Below are 21445 nucleotides of genomic sequence, written 5' to 3'. Positions count from 1 at the left end.
AGTATTTGTTGTTATAGCGGCAACAGAAATACATCTGTGAAAATTTCAACTGTCAGTCTGTTTCAACTATCACGGTTCATGAGATACAGCCTGGTGACAGAGCGACATACTGACAGTGGAGTCTTAGTAATAAGGTCCCGTTTTTACCCTTGGGGTACGGAGCCCTAAAAAGGAACAAAAGTAAAGACTCACACTTAAGGAGTCTTTTTGAAGACTTGAAGTATTTTTAATTTAAATATACCTACCCAATTATTACAGACATTAAATTTAATTGTCTGACAGCGTACCGTAATGGTGGTGATGTGGCTGTGTATTTTGTCTCACATTTTGCTAAATGAATGAAGGAGTGAGATGCAATTACTTGAACAGATGGAATACCACCCAGAGGTGTCAAATAACCTCAGACTAAGTATAAATTTTTTATAAATTATACGTGTCAATGTCAATGAATTACGTAGGTAAGTATTAAATTTCACAATTCAAATGTAATTTCACACCGGCATCGTACTACACGTATGCAAATAAAGAACTTTGATAATTACATGTTATGTTTCCTCCTTTTACCATTCTTACTGGTATTAATAAGAACAGTCACAAAAAGTATTTTAGACCTACGAACCGGATTAATGTGTTGTGTATAATTATTGTATATATATAAATAGCAAAGAGCAAACGATAGCGCCTTCTAACTTACATGCAGAGCCATCTCTTTTTAAATATTAGGTACTATTATTTATTCTGTGATATTAGTTTTATAATATTCTAGGATCTAGGCTATTAAAAGTGTTTTTTCCAATTTTTTTACCATCGATCGGTCATTAACATAGGGTGGGGTATAGAGTCTGTGCGGAAAGAGAAGAGTCGTGATATGTATGGGATCCAATACATTCTACGACTCTTCTCTTTCCGCACAGACTCTAATTTGTTTTTTATGTCATCTAAAAAGTTTTAAAGTGGATCTCTTTACACAAACATAAATCAAACTACTAGCGCCAACGGCTGCATATGGAACTACAATGACAGCCCATTTTTCAGCACTTCGCATTATCTGGATTCGACCTTGCACGCGCGCAGGCGCCAGGCGGCTCGACCCGCTCGTGCTTCGCTCCATTCGTTCGTTACGTTCTTCAAGTTCAATCTTTTCTTCAGTCTGCGAACGTACGCGGCGTCGAATGTATGTCTCTGGCGCTGCGCCACAGCAAAACCCAAACGCGAAATCATACATCAACCAAATACATTGAAATAACACTTGTTTAGCACCAAAATAACTGTTTAAAGTTAAATAGTGAGTGTAACAGCTCGCGCGGACGCGGATTTTCTCCTATAAGGTTAGTATTAATGGCAATTATCGTAGCTGTCACGTTTCGACAATTCAATGTATAATAGTTACTCCATACAGGGTTTGTGTGTTCCATTGCTTTATTGCTATTACGAACACTCGAAATAACAGCTGAAGGATATCTTTGTCTAAACATTCTGCATTCGATCTTGTTAACGGTGTTTAAAGATAGAGTGAGGAAAAACATGATGAAAACATTTTTAAACCGAGAGGTGAAGGTTTACGATCCCTGACAACGGCTTGGCCTTTGACACGCCATAGCAACTATTGTCATATTGTCAAATGTTTTGATGTCAGTGTCAACTTTGCATGCCAAAAACTGTCAAAGTTGACATAAATATTGTCGATTTTTTTGTGGATTTTATGGCCTGGTTACGAGACCTTTAAGCCAAAAAATATTGTCGATGTAAAATACCTACAGTCAGCAGCAGCAGAAGTTGCTAAGCGGGCGAGGTGTTAAAAATTACTTTGACGCGCTCTTATTTCCTTAACAATAAAGTCGCGTGTCGCGTCAATATCATTTTGAACACCTCGCCCGTTTCTATTGCTGCTGACTGGACGTACGTAATGGTCCTAATGGCAAGGAGTATATTTAATTTGAGATCAAATGTTAGTTTACTTCTCAAATTATTAAAAACCAGTTCCCTATTTACATATGCTAATTTCGAACGTAGTAAACACAAGCAATATAAACATAAGACGGCGCAAGTACCATTCGAACCATCCGGACCATCGCCCACACTGTTAACTGACAGTAAACCTTATTACAAAAGACATAAGGTCCACCTATGGACAGTCTGTTTGTACTTATGTTGTATTTTTTATTTAGGTACTTCAAGTCAGACCAAGATAACTCGGCAGCGATTTTGATACCACGGACCTTGCAAGTGTTATTTTAAACGTGAAACTTCTATGAAATTATGGCGTTTAAAATAACACTTGCACAGTCTGTGATGCGCTATAAAAATTGCTGCCGAGTTAACTTGGTCTAACTCTGCAGAGCTCTGTTTCTAAGTAAATGAGAAATAACAGACTAACCAGTGGCGCAGTGTGAACTAATCTAGCTGTGGGCGAAATCGCACCTGCGAGGCCCGTTTCTTTCAGTTTTCACTGTGCCCGAATGGGCCTCGCGAGGCCCCTCTTGGGGCGCGAGGCCGTGGGCGACGGCCTCGCCACTGAGACTAACAACGAAAAATAGTTATTTCTTTTGAATATATTTCTTTGAAATTTGTTAGTTATAACTAACCAATTTCACATTTACAGCTAGGTATTATCCATGCACGAAATGTGCAGGGAAGAGCTAGCTCTGACAGCGCAAGCCGTGGCAAAAATGGAATCTGTCAAATAACCAATGCTCAGCGCCGCCTAGGGTTGCCAGATCGAAAGTCGCTATTATCGGGAAAAAATATAAATTTTTCGGGATTTTGGGACTTAAGTCGGGAAAAAAGAAACATTCAAATCAAAAACAACGATATTTTACATTATTGGCTGTCAGCTGCTCTGCCCAATCTTGCCATGCCGCGCTGACGGGCTCGACGCGGGTCGCTCGCTCGCTCGACGACAGTTAGGAACCTGAAATTATTGTTTTATAACGTGAAGCTGTTTTTCGGGACAATTTTCACTTTGTCGGGAATCCGGAACACATGCTTAAAATCGGGAGCATCCCGCCAAATCCCGACCATCTGGCAACCTTAGCGCCGCCAGACGACGCTACAATCATGCACATACTAGTAGATCAACTGTCGCGCTCAAATAAGGGTCAATTTTGATTCACAAAATTACAATACTATACGTTCCATGGACATGAATTAAATGTAATAGGTATCTGGTAGACCGAGCTTTGCTCGGAAAACATATTACCTAGCTAGATCGATTTTTCGCCCCCGAAAACCCCCATATAGTAAATTTCATCGAAATCGTTAGAGCCGTTCCCGAGATCCCCGAAATATATTATACATATAAATAAATATAAAAGAATTGCTCGTTTAACCCATGGAGCGCCCTAACAAGACACGTGTGCTAGTAACTAGTATAGGAGTTCCATACTACGGTAATTCTGGGGCGCTCCAGGGGTTAAAGGTATAGTTTGTAGCTTTCTAATAGACCCCGAAGGCTAATCCTATTGTCTATTGTTCAGTAAAACCGCACGTGCTACTTACCTGCAAAAAAGGGTCCTAATTATTCTATTTGGCACCTGAGCGCGGGCTAGTCCAACGCTCAAAAAACCAGTGTAGGTGCGCTCTCCGATAACGCGCCTTTGTTACGCATCTCGATGACACATTTTAGACTGGTTCTGTAGCGTTCGACTCGCTGGCACTCAGTAACCGAAGTACCGATTTTTTATGCAGGTGGTTGTGGCACGTGGCACGAGCGGTTTTTCTTAACAATAGACAATAGGATTAGCCTTCGGGGTCTATTAGAAAGCTACAAACTATATAAGATTCATAAAGTGGCCATGCACTTTTGCAGCTTGGTGTACAGCCAGCTGAGTGGCGCGACAGTATCTCGCCCGCGACATAGACTACTCGTCTTTTTCTACACGGACAGTACAGTCGCCATCAGATATATCGCAGCGACTAAGGCTCTCACAAATATCTGAACACGCCTCTATTGTCAGGGCGTTAGAGTGCGTGTTCAGATATTGTGAACACATTGGCCGCTCCGATATATCTGATGGCGACTACAAACCAATTTCTATGCAGGGAGGGTCAGTTATCTTTGCAAACTGTACATCCGTGTTTGCTAATATATAGTAGGTAGGTACTATCAGCCCGTATAATGCTATATCCCCATATAAACATGTATAACATGGTCCGGTCCGGTTTGATAAGAGTAATAGATAAGCGTGGTTAACGTGCAAATTACCTCAAATATAACCATATCGTTTGTGTTGATCTGTCTCTAGGTCATTTCTGTATCAATCAAGCTTAAGATTAAAGGTTCCGTCACACAGGCGCGTTTTCCGGGCGGGGCGTGAGCGTTTTATATGTAAAAGCGGCGCGCCCCGCTCACGCCCCGCCCGGAAAACGCGCCTGTGTGACGAAGCCTTTAAGAGGATAGTGGCGGCCGTCCACTATAAAAAAATAGTCCCAGTTTTCCTCTCTCGCGCGCGATTGTCCACTTTATCGAAAAATATTCGCTATTCAGGAATTTAGTTAAGAAATTCCAAATTTGAATCTGGTAACGTCCAGTCAGCAGCAGAAGTTGCTATGCGAGCGAGGTGTTCAAAATTACCTTGACACACTCTTATTCTCTTAACAACAAAGTCGCGTCAAGATCATTTTGTACGGATAGTACGGATATGATGGTCGTTCTTGTCTACGTGACAGCGTGATAAAACGGTATCCGTCACTTTGTATCCCGCGGTGTTAAAAAGTGACAGTTATTTTATCACGGTGATAAAACTATACAACTCAATGGTCAGTCTACAAGGTATGATTTAATCCAGTTCAAGTGTTCAAAATCAATAACAATGAACTATTAATAATCTAACCTACGGGCAAGAAAGATAAACAAGCTACTTGAGCAAATTAATTGCTTCACCGGCTAAACAATGACTAATCATAGATAAAAATTACTCCCACGATAATTGGACCCCTAAGGGCCGGTGCAAACGGACTGCAACTGTAACAAGTTGCAGTCCGTCTGTATCGGCCCTAACTCGTTCTAAAAGGGCGCTCTTTACAATAGTGGCCCTTAAGTCACCCATAAAAGGACCTCTCAAGGGTTAACCTTGAGACGTCTTACACTACTGAAAACTGTAGTTGGGTCTTCTTAAAAGTTTGCCGACCCCTGCACTAGGAAGATGGAACAAAAAAAAGATAAATAGACCATAGAGCAAAATTATTAAAATTAAAACAACACCGCACGCAATTTCACAATGTTGCCACATTAATTACCAAATGCGAGGTAAATTACTAACTACAACAAAACTACAGAAAAATTACTAACGAACCCTAAATAAGTAAATAATTATTTTAAGTTCTATCTCGTTTTCTGAAGTACTAAGCGGAAAACATGTTTTGCTAAGTTTCTTTATTTTGTTATTAGCATAAATCACGTTTTTAAGTCTTAAACTGTAATATATGTAACATACGCCACAAACCTAAATTAGTAATTATTGCCATGTAATTAATTTTAGAATTATAGGTATGGTTTGTTTTTATAGTAAGCACATAATCATTATTTAGCCATAGTTCTAGAATGTAAACATATCAAACTGATACCTACCTAATGAACACAAATTTAACTCATAAGTTTGCCGTTATGTAATTTATTTAAGTATTTTCGAACGAGCGAGCGAAGCGAAGCGAAGTTCTTACATTCGACTTTGAACACGCGGCTGGCTAGCGGCACGTCTCGGCATTTCGATGTTTTTAAGCTGAACTGTCAGAAGATAGTTTGATACTCAATAACTTAAGTAAATTTGTTCTAATTTAAATGAAATTGGGTAAACGTGTAGTCGAGGGCATTATATTTTAGTCATTAAATTATGAGCAGGCCCGATCAAGAGGTTATTGAGCTAGAAGAGCTTAGAAGGCCAAAAAGCTGTTTGTGAGGGGCAGGGATCGGAACCGGTTTTTTGCAAAAACTTAGAAATAACCATATTTTTCGAATTATTTTATACTCGAAATGTAGGACTCAGTTGTGTTTTTAGGGTACGACTTCGTATTATTAGATTGCCCAATTAGAAATGAAGTAATTAGCAAAGAACGAAAAAATACCGTTTCCGTTCCCATACAAAAAATACCGGTATCCGATCCCTGGTGAGGGGTCTTGCTATTCTGGTCATTTTTTTGCAAGAAACATGGTCGAGTTTAGTATCAAATGAAAGTGCTCGACTTACACTTTTATAATATCGTTTTTAAATTTACCATTTTGAAATAATTAGCAAGATAAAAATAAAATAGAATAAACATAATATATGTATGTGACATTTGACAAGAAATATTTCGGCTTAGCACAGATACAGTTTATTTTAATCTCTATGGTGGTGACTTAAATCCAGGGGAGGGACAGCCGTATACGAAGCCCTTTATTCGAAAAAATAGCGCCATCTATATTACTTAACGCTAAACTTGTAAATGGCGCTTCAAAATTGATGCAAAAAAGCAAATCTTGTCAGTAGAAAAAGGCGCGAAACTCAAATTTTCTATGAGACCATATCCCTTCGCGCCTACATTTTTTCTACTGACAAGATCTGCTTGGCCAACTATATATACATATTAATCTTTGCTTAAATCAATCTGTTAAAGGCTCCACAGACCTTGCAATAAATCCACGCGATCTTTGATCCATTGCCGCCTATAGAGCGACATAAAATAGTAGAAATTAAATAAAATGGAACTCAAAAATGTCCATACTAAATTGTTGTCATGTGTAAGCATTTTACGTCAAAAATGTGACAGGTACGTAGAAAGTGGCGCCCTCATTTATTTTCTATTATTTTATGTCGCACTATACGAGTACCTAAGTAGGTGCAACAAAGTCAATCGCTATATAATTTTTGGTTAACCGCGAGTTCTCAGTTCGGGGCGAACTACTAGTTATTTTATTTTTATTTTTTTCAACCTGAGATTCAGGATTTTCCTAGTTCAGGTAGAAGTCACTAAAAAGCCTTACTTTATAAGATATTATTAACCTAATGTTAAATGTATGACTATGTTTTTCTGAATAAAGTTTTTTTTTTTTTTTTTAATAGAAATAGTCCTTGTTTACCTACCTAAGAGTAAGAACCCTTGTACATTATGTATACTTACCTAAACAACCGTTGTATCATCATAGAGAAATATAGTAAGACAAGAGTGCTCACTCCATACATCAGTTAGACCAGCGGTCGGCAACCTTTTAGCAGCCAAGGGCTACATAGTAGTTAACGAAGTTGACGCGGGCCGCACTTTGTTAATATTTATGACTTTATCAGACATTGTCGTTTGTCAATATTACATACAAAATAGGCAGGGAAGCTCGCGGGCCGCAAGTGACAGGTTCACGGGCCGCATGCGGCCCGCGGGCCGCGGGTTGCCGACCGCTGAGTTAGACTATTAATTTCAGTGTCTACATCGAGTAGCGGAACTATCAGTACTGCTACTTGACAATAGATGTAGCAGTACTGATAGTTCCGCTACTCGATGCTAGATGCTAATAGTCTATTTGGTACTAAAACTGATGTATGGAGTGAGCAATCTATGTATTTTTTTCTCTATGGTATCATGCAGATATTTGCATAATCTTGAATAGTAAGGGTTTAATTATTTCAACCCTTTCATTAATATTTACTATGTTTCAATGAAACTGTTTACATTTAACCAAAATGGAAACTAAACATCAAAGTTATATATTATTGATCATTGTCAAGAGGGCGCTGTTATTCTCATGTATAGTATAGGCCGTATAGGGTGACAGTTCAGTATAGTATGAAAAAAAATAGTTCCAGAGAAATTCCGCAACATGGCGCGTGATCATATATTCCTGGTCAGGCTTTATATGCCGATTAAAAGTAGACCACAATGCTATCAATTCTAAATTGACAGTAGCAGTCGTGAAACCAAAGCCAATATCACAAAAAAGCAATTAAAATATCGGGTGACCGATTGTTAACCCGTCGGCCGCCGTGTTTGGGCAATCTGTTTACGTGCCCTACATAGCGGCCGTTGCGGCGCAGTTGGTCAGTGGCATAGAGAAATATAGTAAGAATAGAGTGCTAGAGTGGTGTGGAAGATGATGAAAGTGCTCTCTCCATACATCAGTTTTGGTACCAAAAAGACTATTATTTTCGTACTCGGCATCTAGCATCGAGTAGCGGAATTATTAGTACCGCTACTTAATACTAGATGTCTAGTGAGTCGCGATTCACGAAAATTGTATTGGACAACAATTTACTACTAATATTAAAGCAGAAGGTGTTGAAAATAGAGTTCCGGCTAATCCGGTAAGTAAATCCGGTTATATTATTAGCTGAAAATTGTTGAGCATTAGACTTTAGGGTCGGTGATACATCTATTGTCATGTACCTAATAGTATTTTTGGTGCCAAAACGGCATGATGTATGGAGTGAGCAATCTATGTATTTTTTTCTCTATGTCATTGGTAGGGTTGGGTCACAGAACATATTAAAGAGGTTAGAACGGCTATCGCGCGCAGTTAGTATCGGAACCGGTGTCGACGCTCGTTCCTCTCCACATTTACTAACACTCGCGCAACGGTAGTAAAAACTTGTGTGCCTGGTGAATGGATACGCCTCCTTTAGACAGGTTTGATGTCTGGCTTCTTAATTTGAAGGTTATTGTGGCGCAAAAAGGCATGTTTACTTCGTTTTCGGTCAGCGCGGGCGAGTAGCATGCGAGCGTTTGCTCGAAACCGGCGGCGACACGTACCCTGCTCGCATCGCCATTCTAACTTGTTCTGTGGGTTGGGTGAACTCTGATTAATGTGCCAAAGAGAATTTTCAAAAATTGCAAAGTTCTCAGAGACCATTGCTATAGAATTTATGTAATGAAGATCTAATAGGGCCCCAAGTTGTAACAAAGGGTGAAAATTGGCTGTTGCCGTAAGTTTTTGATTACCAATTACCAACACCTGGGACTCCAATCAGAAATTGATTATGGCAATTACTTGACCCGCTTGACCGTAATAGGGTATTATCCTGTATTTAAAATAAATTATTTTACAGTATGCTTGAAATAAATCACTAGACAATTATTAGAAAAACACATATAGGAGTTATTTTTAAACGCAAGTTCTATTTAATAGATAGAAATATAAAAAGTAGGTGAGTGGACGTGACGTCACGATGTAATGTTTCATATAAAGTCGCAGTCATTAGAACTTGCAAACTATGTAAACAAACCGCCATATTGAAATTGTCTCTGAATTATGAATTTACTAGTGATGGGCAAGACTCTTACTTACTACTAATGTCAAACCATATCGAGTAATAAAATACCAAAATTAAAAAACAAGTAGTTACTTATTTTTAATTTGTTTAATCACGATTAGAAGACAAATTGGTACTTAAGAATGATGTATTGATGTATTTTACAACCGCGGCGGTAGGTACAGAGCGTGAGTTAGGTAGTGTGTAACGGGTTTATATCACAAACTTTAGTCACAACACTACCCATCATAAACGTCATTCTATCAGGTCCTAATAACCTAACTTATGAAACAATTTTAAACTTTTAATTAAATATCCAAGATACAGTTATATATTTATGTATTTTACGGAACGAACCGTTTCAAAAGTGTATATGTGTATAGATTGAATTGTGTTTGATGCGGTAGTGTGAAATTCAAGGAGAAACAGTCACAAAACAAAGTTACATTGTTTGTTTACATAGTTTGCAAGTTCTATTGACGGCAACTTTAAATTCCATACAGCAAATCGTTTTGCCACTTCTCAAAAAGTAACTGATTTGACTAGTAGGAAAATACCCTATTCACGTTCCGTGGGAATTAGTAATGTGCCAAATTAAGAGAAATGGGTGCTATTTTCAAGTGGACAGTTCTATGAAAATTTTGTCACAAAAATTTCCATAAATTTTCGGAAACTTTGAGAATGTTCTGCGCTTGCACACTGCTACGTCAAACGAAAAAAAAACACGAACTAGAACCTTGTACAAGTATCTGCATCATTAAGTTAGGTTATTTTTAGTCATCTGCGTCTGGCCAAACGAAAATAAAACTAACGAGTAAACGTGCGTTAAATATTATCTCGCCTCTATGTGACTTGCGTTCCAAGGGTCCTGTACCCAATTTTTAATAATGTATATTTTTATGTGGAACGTGAATTAAATGTCTTTAAAAAACCTCGGATCAAAAACTAAGTAATTAACTCCGACTCACGATTGACTGCACATTTCTAATAGGTTTTCCAATCTATAAGTAAAGAACTATTTTGAGATTTTTTTTTTTTCAAAATTTTAGACCTAGTAGTTTCGGAGATAAAGGGAGACGGACAGACAGACAGACGCACGAGTGATCCTATAGCGGTTCCGTTTTTTCCTTTTGAGGTACAGAACCCAAAAAACACGAACTGGAACTCTGTACCTAACTAACCTACCTGCATCATTATTATCATTAAGCTAGGTCATTTTTAGTCATCTACATCTAGCCAAACGAAAAAGAAACAAACGAGTGAACGTACGTTAAATTTTATCTCACCGCTATTTGACCGTTTTCCTTATAGTTAGGTATGCTAAAAACCATATAGTTATGAGTCACTTCATGCATAATATGCAGATAACCTATATATTTTAATTGATTTTGGTGTTCAAAGTATTGAACAACCAATTTAGGCAGTATACTGAATAGCTCAACAATTACGGAGCGTGAGTGTACAACAAATAATATAAAAATATTTTCCATAATGTCTATATCCAGAGAGGAAAATAGGGACGATGTTTGTATGTAGAAGCGGTCGTCTTTCCTCTTAAGCATGTTTCCTATCTCCCATTTGATAGAGTAAATCTACAATCTATTAACTGTCGTAATGAAAGCATTCCCACAATCATATTCAGAGTCTAATAGGAATCCAAGCACGTGTACACGTGAATGGCCATGTTTGTACATAACATACGCTACATATGTAACGTATGTTAAACAATTAAACATACATGTGCAGAGTAGAATAGAAAGACCACTTTTAGTAACACATCGTTCCGTTCGTTTCTGAGGACAATCATTACCTCTATACAGATGTAAGTAGTGCATAATTATTTTCCATCGTATTTTCACAGAAACGTGCGAACGTGTCTTGCTATTACAGTCAGTCTCGGTACAAAAAGTACTAACGTTGACTGAAGTAGTACTTAAGTAAGACTGACGATGAAAAACAATGGGGTTGTCTAAAAATCTTTAATATAAACATATTTTAATTTAATAAATTAATTTAATATAAATATAGGTTTACATTGAAATTTGAAACCACATCTATTGAACTTCATTTTATATTTCATATCCCTTTTTTTTTGACGACCGGTCTGGCCTAGTGGGTAGTGGCCCTGCCTGTGAAGCCGATGGTCCTGGGTTGGAATCCCGGCGAGGGCATTTATTTGTGGGATGACTGGAATGACGGGATGAACACAGAAGAAACACAAATATTTGTTCCTGAGTCATGGGTGTTTTCTATGTATATATGTAACTATGTATGTATATATCGTCGCCTAGCACCCATAGTACAAGCTTTGCTTAGTTTGGGGCTAGGTTGATCTGTGTATGATATCCCGTGATATTTATTTATTTTTATTTATCGTTTACTATCTTTTATATCCCCTTAATAAGTGCCCAGTTAATATTGAAGTGCAAGTATCCATGCTAAACCTCTACGGCACGTTTACCCTCGTGGGTCAGCGGTTATGAGGTAAATGCGCAATATATGGGTCAGTACTAAATAGCAGTGGGGTGGCACGCGTCGGTAGGCAGGGGTTCGAGTCTCGGTGGAGGCAAAAATAGAAATAAACGATGACGAGTAGTTGGACGGCCGAGTATGAACGAGGTCTTTATAATTAGAATTGCACTTTATAACTGAAATAAATGTCATTCAGAAAAAGTGACCAAGTTCAAGTCCACCGGTGGCCAAGGCGATATCGTTCCCAAATTCTCTACTCCACACCCGAGGGCGCGGTAGACCACCGCAGCGCTGCCTGGGTGGATGACATGCGACGACACGGAGGTCGGGACTACTCGGGACTGGATGAATCGGGCATAAGATCAACAGGATTGGAAGAAGAGGAAAGAGGCCAATATCCAAGATTGAATCACCAAAAGGCCACCATTATGATGATGATCATCATCATCCCTCGCGTTGTCCCGGCATTTTTGCCACGGCTCATGGGAGCCTGGGGTCCGCTTGGCAACTAATCCCAGTAATTGGCGTGGGCACTAGTTTTACGAAACGACTGCCATCTGACCTTCCAACCCAGAGGGTAAACTATAGGCCCGTATTGGGATTAGTCCGGTTTCCTCATGATGTTTTCCTTCACCGAAAAGCGACTGGTAAATATCAAGTGATATTTCGTACATAAGTTCCGAAAAACTCATTGGTACGAGCCAGGGTTCGAACCCGCGACCTCCGGATTGCAAGTCGCACGCTCTTACCGTTAGGCCACCAGCGCTTCTCATTATGATGATGATGATGATGATGATTAATTTAAAATAATCGGTTTGAATCGCTCGGCGATCACGCTAAACGCTAAAGTGCAGTTTCTGTACAAGCTGCAGTGTTGTTAATAGAGATGTGCCGGTGAGAATGTTCTCGCTCTCGGAAATTCCTTCTCGTGAGAATTTCCCCACTTTCTCGAGAACATTCTCTTAAACGGAAATTTCTGAGAAAGTGTATTAAATAAATGCAAAGTTTGGGTTTTTATTGTATTTTATATTTTTCTTTAAGCGGCTAATAGGTGTCGGCAAGACCGTTAATAAAATAATAGATTTCAAAGACTACTTTCTCTACGTTCTCAAGAAAGTCCCGAGAATATTCTCCAGAATGTTCTTGGGACTTTCTTGATGAGAACGTTCTGGCGAAAATTTCGAATAAAATAGGAGATAATTTTTGAAATTATCGATTTGCTTGTTATTTTACATTAGTACATACCGCAATTAAACAGTAATTACAGAAATGAAACTACTCAATATTATAAATAGAATTAATTTATTAATTGATGCTGCTCGCAAGCTTTTATACATTCCTTTGTTATTTAATCAATTATCAATTTTATCTCCTACGATCTCCATGTTGTTTTTAGTACAAATATATTTTTTACTTAAAACCTTGTTTTAGCAAATACAGAGGAGTTTACTTTAGAATTAAATAGTTTTTAGCATTATAACTTTTAACTCTAAGTAGGGATTACCCTTTACACCAGGTAAGAAGAGATAAGACAACTACTGTTCGTTAATTACCATGACATATTTTCAACAATGCTTGAGACTCTCGAATTACTTCTTCAGGTAATTTTTAAACAAAGAAATCTTTAAACCACACGTGGGGTTTGCGGTATAGATAAAGATTCTTCAAATCTTCAGCGATGACCCCACTCCTATCACCTCATTTGTTCCCTTAGGATTAGACGTGTGCGCCGATTAAAAAATGATCGGCGGCGGCGTATGCCAAAAAATCGGCGGCGGCGGCGTGTTTTCGGCGTGAAATCGGCGTGACCTTGACTTTCAGGTTTCTTAAGAAAAATCATTAATTTGTTGTTTTTCTTGAAAATTGTATCAATCCAGGTTGCTGGGTAATGAACTACAATGTATTGTTTTGAATAGACTGAGTAAAATTGGGTTTGTAAATTAATATATAGCTATAATAACTTAAATTTCTCTAGTAACTGGCTTGCATTAAGGGGTTACCTGGTCCCAATGACTATCGATTCGATCGGTAACTCTCAATATTCTCATGATTTCATTGCCTTATCGTATTAAAAATGACGTTACCTACGTCATTTTTCTTTAACAAAACAGAACTCCAAATATCCTTGAAGTTTGCTAGACATAGTGGACTGCTATGGCTTTTATTTATTGGTTTTCTTGTCGTACAAGCAGGAAGCACCAGGTTCACTGAGACGTATCTTCTTTTTCGTTTTCACATTGCTGAGGATTACGACCACATTTACTTTGTCTCCATTTCGCGAGGTCAGACTGCCGCAAGCCGACCTCTTCATAGCGTTCTCTACCATCTCACAATGCTCCAACTCGAGCACGTTTGCCATTCATTCCTAAATTATCCTTCACACTTTTTGAGGCTCCACGTTTCGGCACCATACTGGAATATTGAAAAGACGAGAGCTCGTATCAAGCGCAAGCGTACTTTAGTTGCACGTCGAATTCGAATACCTCTCTTCTTCCAGATCTTGTCGAGGTTAGCCTTAGCCATAGCACTCTTAGCCATGCCAGCTTTGCGGCGTATCTCGGCGTGCAACCACCAGCACTGGTTATCAACCCAAGATTCTCGCTTTTTCGTAATCGCCTTACTTTGTTTTTGGAATTGTTGATCTTAAGACCACTCTAGAACTTTCATCTTCAAATTTCTTCAGAAGAGTCGTCGATGTATTTCTTCTTGTTAATCCCGTCAGGAAGGCGACAATAGTAGGTAGCACAGTTTGTTACAAGAAATAGCATCGAGTGACATGATAATGTTGCTTTACCCATTTACAGCTTGCACATTACCGCTGGGCAAGCATTTGCGCTGTTCGCCAGATTGACAGTGAATCTATAGTGTTGTCACTCTGTCTCTTTCTTCTCGACATTTTTAGTCAGGGTCTCGTGAATTTTCGCACACCAATGTTCTCAGATTTTTGCTTGACTCCACTACATGAGCCCTGTTTTCGTTGCCTAGTTAATTGTAAGTCTTTCTATGATAGAGCATTCTGCCTTCGTATGTGAGGTAATGTGAATTCCCAATTAACAGGATCAAATCCTACTTCATAATTATCGCCCCCTCATCTTTCTTGAATACTTAGGATTACTCAGTTACTTTACTTGGTGTGTCAAATTGTTTATCAACAATACCAGAAAATGTGGCGTAAAGCCAATCGTGGTGGACTGTAATTGCTGTACCTGTACTATACACTATACTGACCTAAAGGAAGGTGACTGGGCTTACCGGTAGTCACAGACAAGACATCCTCTAGACTGAGCATAGTAGCGCTACCCCCCTCTGCCACAAATATACGGTAGTTTTACTTCATCTTCGAGTCAAAGTGTCTTTGTGTGACGTCCGTGTCTTTGAACGGACCAAACACGGCAAGGGGACTCGCTCACCTCGTCCCCCGCACCCCAGAATTTTTGGCAGCATCGGTTTCATGAAATAATTGCTCTAAACTCCGTCTAGAGGATTCTTAGTCTATGCCTGTAGTTTTGTGTTCTGCAGCTGGCAGAAGCTTCTGCGGGTTGATGGCTGCTTCCTGGTTATTTACACGCACTTAAATGTCGGTTTTTTACTGTTTTCTTGCAAATTGGGATATCATTTCCTTCGCGATTTTGCGGTGACACTTTACTTGGTATGTCAAATTGTTTATGCAACTTGGCTATTCTGTTTCATTTAATTAATAATTGATGTATATTTGACAACTCTAACATATATTATACAAAAAATTCATATTGTAATCCAAATACCAACTCGGAATAGCTAATTAACAACATTCAAGGTCACGCCGATTTCACGCCGATCATTTATCGGCGGCAGCGGCGTGGCAAAAAAGGCCGGCGGCGGCGGCGCGCCGGCGCGGCGCACACGTCTACTTAGGATTTAGTTTAGCCACATTTGACTAAGTGTCATCACAGCTCATACGCCGAACAGTTGTCATTTTATGTAAAATGGTACTCGAGTTTGTTACTAAAAATGAAGAAAAGTAAAGTTTTTGAATATTTTAGAACGTTAACAGACAATAACCGAGTTAAATATGTGTGTTTGTTTTGTGATGTAATTTATATGAACAAAAATGCAACAAGATTCGCGCGGCACATAGTTTTGAACTGTAAAAATAGCCCCACTGAGGTAAAACGGGATTTGGAACCAAAAAAACTTAAAGAAACTGTCCATAATCATTCAGCAGCTTCCGAAGAGGTCATTGAAGAACACTGTGTAGATAATGAAAGCGATACGATTTTAGTTTATATTTCTAATTGTTGATTTTGTATATAGGTAATAATCATTGAAAATGATTCAAATATTTAAGAGTATATGTATGTGCAATACAAAAATCATTATAATACTTTTTTTTATATCGCACTGTGTTTTATTAACATAAAAACTCCTTTAACATGACCCAGATAGCCGCAGAGAAAGTTCTCCGGAGAACATTCCCGAGAACATTCTGGGAAAATTCTCGAGAGCATTGAGAATTTCCTCCTAGAATATTCGGTGGAGATTAAATGTTTCACATAAAGCTATAAATAGTAAATATATTTAAATGTCAATGAAAAAAAAACAAATATTTTATACATTTCGGACACTTTCTCGGAAATTTCCGCCCGAGAGAATGTTCTCGAGAACATGCCCGCAACATTCTCATGTTCTCGCACTTTCTCGAGAACGGCACATCACTAGTGTTGTACCGTAACCTAATTGTCGAGATTGGCTGCAGCGCAATACCGGCCACTCCATTACTCGTCGATATTAACTCGATCGTAATACCGGTATATGCATGCCGATTTGCCGATCGCTTCCTAAACAGAGGGCCTACCCCGAAAATCCGTAAGCTCGAAAGTGTGAGCATATTCTGTGGTTTAGTTTTTTATCAACAATTGCAAGTGTTTACGTACATCTCGGGGTCGACGGAAATCTCACGACATCTCACCGCAGACGGAGTCCCCTCCTGTCAAAATCCTTAAAAATTCATGAACGTCCCTAAACTTGAATTCTATCAATCTAAATCAAACTGGGCACGTCAGGTCTCACCCGATAACCGAGACCAACACATAAAAAGTATAAAAACCTTATAAAATTTGTGTGTCCTGACACACAAACCTGTCCTACCTGTGTATGTCCTGGTGTGTGGGACCTGTCTAGTTTTATGGTGGAGCGACATTATTTATACACCGTGTGCCGGTGGTCGTACGAAACCAGGCACGTTGCGTTTAACAATTCATGGTGGTTACATGTTACATCGAAGCTATATTTAATGCACACATACTGTGGTTTTATTCATTAAGCAATCGGTTGGATATTGATCCTTAGTAGCGTAACAAATATTCCATTACGAAAAAATTGTACAATGGCGAAAAAATTGATTCTACCTATTCCTACAAGATCGTACAACGTTTTACAGTACATAGATACATACTTTATGGCCCTTTAAATTTTCGACATAGTCACGTAATGTGCTAATTATCGAACTAGTACGGTAAAGTAGCACCATATAATACCTACTGTAAAAACATATATGAAGTAATCGAGGAATAAAGGCATTAGTTGGGATATCAAACCAAACATCTATGTTAGGAAACTTCAATGAAAAGTGACCCATTTTAACTGATTTTAAGTGTAGTAAACAAATATTAATGTAACGACGATATGTATTCACGCCCGCTCCGCCTCAATGCTAAGCCTAGGTCACAAGTGCCTTGAGACCTAGGTGTCCTTATATCTCTTAGATGCTAGGTGTTAATCAGGGATGTTGCGAACATCCGCATCTGCATCCGCATCCGCATAAAATCGTTGCGGAGCTTATGCGGATGCGGATGTCGAACAAGTCGGTACAGGAACGTCTTAGCGGCGGCGTAAGTGCTAGGTAATTTCGTCATTACCTATAACGAAATCGTCTAGATCCAGAAAAGTCGGCCAAGTTACTGTTTATTAAATATAACGCACCTATATTCTTGCTCAAATACTAAACGTTTCGTTTTTTTTTTAATAAAAATATACTAAAAATGAAATATTTGACGTTTTCTAAGTACCTAATCTTGACATCCGCATCCGCATCCGCGGATGTGAGCCTTTAAATATCCGCATCCGCATCCGCGGATGTCAAAAAATCTGCATCCGCAACATCCCTGGTGTTAATAACTATCAGCGTAATTGCTTGCTTTCTCCAACGTTGTGCAGTTCAGTTTATAGTAGACAGATTATGACAAAGGAAAGCATTTCTAAGATTAAATCCAGTATGTGTAGTAGTGATGGGTAGGACATCAATTTAAAATGAGTTTGTATGAGTACCTCATTTTCTAAAATGAGGTGTTACAATGTCTTACTTCAAATGAGGTGAGGTACTAGTATATTTTCAGCGTCGACTATTCCATTAATTCCAACAGCGACAATTTTTTTAAATGTATATACATATTTATGTATTCATCACTTCCTTTACGCACGCGAGCACCTAGCGCCTCGCGCGATCCAGTGACTCTCTTGCGAGTTGTGAGGAGTGTATGAGTTTTGAGGGTCGCGAGACTCGCGAGTGAATTTGAACGGATAAGAGTTTTTTGAAATTTGACGTGTGTGAATGAATAGAGTAGTGAAGTAAGACATTTTTGCGGTACGAAGTACTGCGACAAATTAACAAAATGAGTGGTACAAATGAGGTGCCTCACGAGTGAGCGACTCAACACTAATGTGTAGGCAATATCTTCCAAAGTCATCCAACAAGCCGTGAAAATTAATAAGCAGTCTACTTCAGTTCAAAAAACTCGAGTTTCAACATAATATCTCGAGTCTCAAGCTAAGTCAAGTTTGAAAGGTGAGGACTTCAAGCATGTACTGAGTCAATTACAACTTGTATAATATCAGGGGCCTACTGATTAACAGTCCGCCGGACGGTATCGGCCTGTCAGTTAGAACAAAAAGTTGACAGTTCCGAACAACTGACAGGCCGATACCATCCGGTGGACTGTTAATCAGTGGGCCCCTTAAAACAAAACATTAGTGCCCCCACACTGTAGGTGTGCATAGACATCAATTACAGACAGTTTAAGATGTAATTTTTTAAATTCTAATGGGCCTCCAGAAGTTAAATGATTACTTCTCGCATATATTTAGTTCCTCGCACTTTTTAGAGGTTGTCTTTCTCTTTAGAAACATTATTCTAACTTCAGTAACTACGTATATGAAGCTCAGTATCTCTAACAAGCACCTAACAAGTAACAGGAACAATACAAACTGACAGCATGAAAGGTGTCATGGCGGCAAGTCTATTGTATTGTATGTGCCGCACGGAAATCAGATTCGAGACCGTGAATGAGATTTCCCCTTCCAATATAATTTTCGCTGAGTGTACCCGGTTTCTCGTTATAATTGCGTTTGATCAAAGTATTGAGGTACTGTATTATAATTAATTATATTTACTTAATATATTATAAACTTAATTACAAAACTTAAACTAAAACCCGTTCTGAGCCATGCCGGGTCCAAAGGTCCCCATCACACCTTTGCTGCTATCTATTACCTAGTGTCCGAAGTTTAGTTTCGGCATAGGTAATGATTATTGATTATGTTACGGCCGAAGTTCGGTTTCGGCTAGATAACCGCCGAACCTATCGGCCACGTCGACTGTATTTTCGGCAGTGCCCAAAGTTTCGATTTCGGCAGGTGCGGCATAAAAATCATGTTTCTGCCGAAGGTTCGGTTTCGAAAAAGCCTACCCTAAAATGTAAAATCTATCATATCACTCACATTATTGCTGCTAGAGCGACCCGCTGAGATAAATATCAAATTATATAATTATATTATATTGTATAAGATTTCTCGTGATTAAATGAATTAATAGTAGTTTATGCAACAGAGATATAATAAGAACCAATTATGAGCTGTTGCATACATTACTTTTTCTATGACAGCTGCAGCAAAAAAAAAAAAAAAAAAAAAAAAAAAAAAAAAAAAAAAAAAAAAAAAAAAACCCTTGAATTTTAAGAACCAATTATGAGCTGTTGCATACATTACTTTTTCTATGACAGCTGCAGCAAAAAGAGTTATTATTAAAAAAAAAAGAGTTATTATTAAAAAAAAAGAGTTATTATTAAAAAAAAAGAGTTATTATTTAAAAAAATTGAGTTATTATTTAAAAAAAAAAAGAGTTATTATTGTAAATAAAAACATACCTCTTTCAATCAAGATGATCGGAACTTGTATCTTTAAATAAAATAAAGCAGTTGTATTATACTCATAAGATGACTGCTGGCAGTCATCTTATGAGCCTATAGACAAAGCATTCAAATGACATTGCTTTAGATATCACTGTCAGTCATTTAATTGACACATTTAAGTGCTGGAGTAGAAAAAATATATATTAAGAGAGAAATTAAATAAGACAAAGCGTTAAATCTTAATCAGCCATAGAATATTCGTTAAGCCAGTTTGTTAATAACGTACTAAATCCACTTTTCAATGGGAAATACTTAATTAGCTGCGCGATGAGAAATTCGTTTTATATTCACTTTACTATTTTATTGTAGAAATGAAACGTAATTACATTTGAATAAGTGGTAATTAAAGGCTTCTTCGCACAGGCGCGTTTTGCGGGCGGGGTGAGCGGGGCGCGCCGCTTTTACATATAAAACGTTCACGCCCCGCTCACGCGCCGCCCGGAAAACGCGCCTGTGTGACGAAGCCTTTACAATAGTACCAAGAAGCACTCCATTTTCATTTTCTGATATAATTTAAAAACTTCTACCTTTGTCTGCGTCGGTCCGTCAACGCGTGTGGCTCCTGTTGAAGCTGCTCGTTATTAATCTAAACATGTCGAGCAATCATCGACTTTTATCGACGCCATAGTTAAAATCCGCCAACCGGGAGATCTCCCGGTTGTCAAATTTGACACTGACACAGAGGTATGTGTGTACAGTCACCTGCAATAATATGTTACCACAACAAAGGCCGCAAAAATATCTGACGATCTTATTTCTAGAGCCGTAAGAGCGTGTCACATATTTTTGCGGCCTTCGAAGAGTTCTTTCAAATGATATCCCACTCGATCTATTAGCTAGACTTTGAAATTTTGCCCCCTCTTTATATTGGGCATTTTCTATAATTAGTAAAAATAAAATGAAAAAATTACACTCCTAATGTGTTTGGGTTAGCGGTATTCATAAATATTCCAAATTTCAAATCGATAGCCTTAGTAGTTCTTGATATATTTAGCAATGTCACAGACAGACAGACGGACAGAGTCGCACCATAAGGGTTTCTTTTGTACCATTTTGGTACGGAACCCTAAAAAGTGCTCCGTCTATGTAAATTAACTTAACTTTTTAGAACTTGGGGGTAGTAAATGTGCCATTGAAAGCGAACTTTGCGAGCAAATGCAATTATTGCACGGACGCGGAATACTAAATACAGTGAAACCTGGTTAATTGACACCTGGATAAATGCAAAACCTCAATAATTGCAACCAAAGGTCCGGTCCCGGTCCCTTGAGACCAAAAGGCCTCTATAATTGAAATTTTTGAACCTCTATAATTGAAATTTAGATTTTAGTGCTTTTCGTACTTTTACCTCTGTAATTGACCACATCGCAACTAAGACCTCTGTAATTGACACTGTGCAAAAAAAAACGTTATTTTAGCTCTTGTTATTACCTCTATAATTGAAACGAGTCTATAAGTAAGACCTCTGGTATTGAAATAATGTAGACTTGTAGAGAGCAGAAACAATATTTTAATAGCAATGATAATTTTATT

At 38.4% G+C, this 21445-nt stretch overlaps 1 protein-coding gene across 2 annotated transcripts in view; it reads left to right on the top strand.

Moving 5' to 3' along the window:
• The first annotated feature begins 1143 nt into the window (after window positions 1-1143).
• The window catches only part of LOC134653331 (1-phosphatidylinositol 4,5-bisphosphate phosphodiesterase), a 99500-nt gene continuing 79198 nt past the window's right edge, over window positions 1144-21445 (top strand). For both annotated transcript variants that reach the window (XM_063508663.1, XM_063508664.1), the window contains exon 1: window positions 1144-1328. The gene's annotated coding sequence lies outside the window, so the exon portion shown is untranslated. The remainder of the gene's footprint in view (window positions 1329-21445) is intronic.

The sequence above is a fragment of the Cydia amplana genome, chromosome 13 (genome assembly GCF_948474715.1).
Source record: "Cydia amplana chromosome 13, ilCydAmpl1.1, whole genome shotgun sequence".
NCBI lineage: Eukaryota > Metazoa > Arthropoda > Insecta > Lepidoptera > Tortricidae > Cydia > Cydia amplana.
Note: the sequence above shows the minus strand (reverse complement) of the source record. Positions and strands in the feature narration are given on the sequence as shown.